This window comes from Schistocerca serialis, unplaced genomic scaffold, assembly GCF_023864345.2.
Source record: "Schistocerca serialis cubense isolate TAMUIC-IGC-003099 unplaced genomic scaffold, iqSchSeri2.2 HiC_scaffold_503, whole genome shotgun sequence".
NCBI lineage: Eukaryota > Metazoa > Arthropoda > Insecta > Orthoptera > Acrididae > Schistocerca > Schistocerca serialis.
Genome location: NW_026048084.1, coordinates 32,501 through 37,500, shown reverse-complemented (window position 1 = coordinate 37,500; position 5,000 = coordinate 32,501). Strand labels below are relative to the sequence as shown.

General features: G+C 51.7%; 1 non-coding gene across 1 annotated transcript in view; it reads left to right on the top strand.

The window, feature by feature from the left end:
* Positions 1-4,255: 4,255 nt before the first annotated feature.
* The window catches only part of LOC126447229 (small subunit ribosomal RNA), a 1,909-nt gene continuing 1,164 nt past the window's right edge, over positions 4,256-5,000 (top strand). The window contains exon 1 of the ribosomal RNA XR_007583676.1: positions 4,256-5,000. This exon is cut by the window's right edge and continues 1,164 nt beyond it. This is a non-coding gene — a ribosomal RNA (small subunit ribosomal RNA).

Sequence of the window (5,000 nt, the reverse complement as noted above, 5' to 3'; positions counted from 1 at the left end):
CGGATAATACCGCAGGCATCCAATTACGATAATCACTATCAACGAACCTGCCGCCCCCCCCCCCAATACACCTTTCCCTACAACAATGTGTATCTGAACCTACGCTATATCGTACCTTAACCTAACCTATATCGTACCTTAACCTAACCTATATCGTACCTTAACCTAACCTATATCGTACCTTAACCTAACCTATATCGTACCTTAACCTAACCTATATCGTACCTTAACCTAACCTATATCGTACCTTAACCTAACCTATATCGTACCTTAACCTAACCTATATCGTACCTTAACCTAACCTATATCGTGCCTTAACCTAACCTATATCGTGCCTTAACCTAACCTATATCGTGCCTTAACCTAACCTATATCGTGCCTTAACCTAACCTATATCGTGCCTTAACCTAACCTATATCGTGCCTTAACCTAACCTATATCGTGCCTTAACCTAACCTATATCGTGCCTTAACCTAACCTAATTTGTGCCTTAACCTAACCTAATTTGTGCCTTAACCTAACCTAATTTGTGCCTTAACCTAACCTAATTTGTGCCTTAACCTAACCTAATTTGTGCCTTAACCTAACCTAATTTGTGCCTTAACCTAACCTAATTTGTGCCTTAACCTAACCTAATTTGTGCCGTAACCTAACCTAATTTGTGCCGTAACGTAACCCATGTTGTGCCGTAACGTAACCCATGTTGTGCCGTAACGTAACCCATGTTGTGCCGTAACGTAACCCATGTTGTGCCGTAACGTAACCCATGTTGTGCCGTAACGTAACCCATGTTGTGCCGTAACGTAACCCATGTTGTGCCGTAACGTAACCCATGTTGTGCCGTAACCTAACCCATGTTGTGCCTTAACCTAACCCATGTTGTGCCTTAACCTAACCCATGTTGTGCCTTAACCTAACCCATGTTGTGCCTTAACCTAACCCATGTTGTGCCTTAACCTAACCCATGTTGTGCCTTAACCTAACCCACGTTGTGCCTTAACCTAACCTACGTTGTGCCTTAACCTAACCCATGTTGTGCCTTAACCTAACCCATGTTGTGCCTTAACCTAACCCATGTTGTGCCTTAACCTAACCCATGTTGTGCCTTAACCTAACCCATGTTGTGCCTTAACCTAACCCATGTTGTGCCTTAACCTAACCCATGTTGTGCCTTAACCTAACCCATGGTGTGCCTTAACCTAACCCATGTTGTGCCTTAACCTAACCCATGTTGTGCCTTAACCTAACCCACGTTGTGCCTTAACCTAACCCACGTTGTGCCTTAACCTAACCCACGTTGTGCCTTAACCTAACCCACGTTGTGCCTTAACCTAACCTACGTTGTGCCTTAACCTAACCCATGTTGTGCCTTAACCTAACCCATGTTGTGCCTTAACCTAACCCATGTTGTGCCTTAACCTAACCCATGTTGTGCCTTAACCTAACCCATGTTGTGCCTTAACCTAACCCATGGTGTGCCTTAACCTAACCCATGGTGTGCCTTAACCTAACCCATGGTGTGCCTTAACCTAACCCATGTTGTGCCTTAACCTAACCCATGTTGTGCCTTAACCTAACCCATGTTGTGCCTTAACCTAACCCATGTTGTGCCTTAACCTAACCCATGTTGTGCCTTAACCTAACCCATGTTGTGCCTTAACCTAACCCATGTTGTGCCTTAACCTAACCCATGTTGTGCCTTAACCTAACCCATGTTGTGCCTTAACCTAACCCATGTTGTGCCTTAACCTAACCCATGTTGTGCCTTAACCTAACCCATGTTGTGCCTTAACCTAACCCATGTTGTGCCTTAACCTAACCCATGTTGTGCCTTAACCTAACCCATGTTGTGCCTTAACCTAACCCATGTTGTGCCTTAACCTAACCCATGTTGTGCCTTAACCTAACCCATGTTGTGCCTTAACCTAACCCATGTTGTGCCTTAACCTAACCCATGTTGTGCCTTAACCTAACCCATGTTGTGCCTTAACCTAACCCATGTTGTGCCTTAACCTAACCCATGTTGTGCCTTAACCTAACCCATGTTGTGCCTTAACCTAACCCATGTTGTGCCTTAACCTAACCCATGTTGTGCCTTAACCTAACCCATGTTGTGCCTTAACCTAACCCATGTTGTGCCTTAACCTAACCCATGTTGTGCCTTAACCTAACCCATGTTGTGCCTTAACCTAACCCATGTTGTGCCTTAACCTAACCCATGTTGTGCCTTAACCTAACCCATGTTGTGCCTTAACCTAACCCATGTTGTGCCTTAACCTAACCCATGTTGTGCCTTAACCTAACCCATGTTGTGCCTTAACGTAACCCATGTTGTGCCTTAACGTAACCCATGTTGTGCCTTAACCTAACCTATAATGTGCCTTAACCTAACCTAAAGTGCGCCGTAACCTAAACTATATTGCGCCTTAACCTGACGCACGTTGTCGCTGAACCTGCTCTGTAATTGTTATGCAACCCGTTAAAGTAGTGTAGTGTTGCCTAACCGCAACCCTCGCAATATAGTTCGCTACTCGCACTGCCCGGTCCCCTGTGTATCGCGTCATGTTAAACACCTTGCAGGTGTTGCTGACTTTCCACATGCTCCTGCTATACACTGTAGTGTGGATAGCAGCAGGACGTACATGCCCCCCCCCCTTCCCCCCTGCCTTCGCAAGCTGGTCGGTGAGAAGTTTGCATGTTCAATGCCCTTCGCATGCCGACGTACTCAGCCTACGTTGTGGTACGGCCTGTCACCTGTCCGCCGATGTACGCAAAACCCACAAACTGTACTGCACATTGCTCCGTATGTACTGAATGATACATCGTGGCCCATGTGACCGTATGACGACAGCGCCTAGCAACGGCGGACCATACAGTCCAAATATTGTGCACGCAGCTACGTGTCGTCTCCCTATAAGAGCTGGATTGCAGTGTGGTACGCCATACAGACGTGTGGGAGGAACGGACGCCCTGGATGGCGATCAGCATGAGCAGTCTGTTGATGTAGTGGAGCGTGTATTCGGACGTAGTCGTCTCTTCTCACACACCGTGATAGCATGTTGCACCGCGTTCCACATCTGCGACATGCTGCAGAGGCGGGCTGACAGTCGTTCGCGCAATGGACACCGCATACGTACGGGGTCTACCTTCCACGTGTTCTCTAGGCGTGCACATGTTGTTGCGTCTATGTGGGCAGACGTAGTGTGTTGTGACACCTGACACAGGCATGCAATACTCGTTGCAAATGGCGATGGACGTGTACGTTTGCTGGTGACGTTACGCAAATGAACAACCGGTAACCCGTTGTGGTGCGGTTGTTCTCGCTAGAGGTGAATCAGTGTTGGCGACGATCGGTCGAGCTATTAACCGGTTGTTTCAGGGATACCCACCATGCCCACGAACGTGAAAGGGGACCCACCATGCCCACGAACGTGAAAGGGGATCTGGGTGTGAGGCGATACGCGGCGGTGGCTGGGTGGGACCGTCCCCGGCCGGTGAGGGGGGGCCGCCCGGCGTGCTGGCAGCGCGGTGCGTGGGCGCACGCGCTACAGCCGGCTGGTGGGGGCGGCCGGTGGCAGGCGCGCCGGCCGACGGACGCGGCAGGCGGCGCAGCTGCGCGCCGGCGCCCCCTGCTCGCGGCGCCTTGCGGCCAAAGTAGGTCCTCGCGGGCCCGGTGCGAAGCGCGGTGGCCATCTGCAGTGTGCTGGTCCGATTGAGGACTTTGTGCGCTGAGGATGCGCCGCCGCCCGGCGCTCGGCGCCGCGACGCCGTCTGCTGCTCGGTCGCCCCAGCGGTTCTCGCAGGTGGTTTGTATCGCAGCTGTGCGGACGTGTTGGCGCGTGCGCTGTGCTGGGAGAGTTCGCTTCGGCACCCAAGTAGGGCTTTTGTCCTTCTGTGGCGCTGGCGTTGGAGCTGCCGGTCACCGTAGGTGGCGCGTGTTGTCTCCCGCCGGCAATGCCACGACAGCACGCTCCCGGGCCTCTGTCGGCAGCGGCAAGCTCAGTTGGGAGCACGGGTGGTCGCACCTAAAGCGTCTACTCGCCTAACTCCGGGCGATTGCGCCTCTCTCGAACCCGACCAAGTACTTAGGACGGCGCTGCGCGCCGCCGGGACCTGAGAGGGTTTCGAGGTGTGTTGTGCAGGGGAGCTCAGCCTCCTCCTGTTTGCAGAATAATTGAGCGGACGCTTGCGTGTTCGCGCGGGCCCCCGGGACACACTCCCGGGCGGCCGGCTGCTCAGCTCTAGTTGACGCAGCTCCCTGGTTGATCCTGCCAGTAGTCATATGCTTGTCTCAAAGATTAAGCCATGCATGTCTCAGTACAAGCCGCATTAAGGTGAAACCGCGAATGGCTCATTAAATCAGTTATGGTTCCTTAGATCGTACCCACGTTACTTGGATAACTGTGGTAATTCTAGAGCTAATACATGCAAACAGAGTCCCGACCAGAGATGGAAGGGACGCTTTTATTAGATCAAAACCAATCGGTCGGCTCGTCCGGTCCGTTTGCCTTGGTGACTCTGAATAACTTAGGGCTGATCGCACGGTCCTCGTACCGGCGACGCATCTTTCAAATGTCTGCCTTATCAACTGTCGATGGTAGGTTCTGCGCCTACCATGGTTGTAACGGGTAACGGGGAATCAGGGTTCGATTCCGGAGAGGGAGCCTGAGAAACGGCTACCACATCCAAGGAAGGCAGCAGGCGCGCAAATTACCCACTCCCGGCACGGGGAGGTAGTGACGAAAAATAACGATACGGGACTCATCCGAGGCCCCGTAATCGGAATGAGTACACTTTAAATCCTTTAACGAGTATCTATTGGAGGGCAAGTCTGGTGCCAGCAGCCGCGGTAATTCCAGCTCCAATAGCGTATATTAAAGTTGTTGCGGTTAAAAAGCTCGTAGTTGGATTTGTGTCCCACGCTGTTGGTTCACCGCCCGTCGGTGTTTAACTGGCATGTATCGTGGGACGTCCTGCCGGTGGGGCGAGCCGAAGGCGTG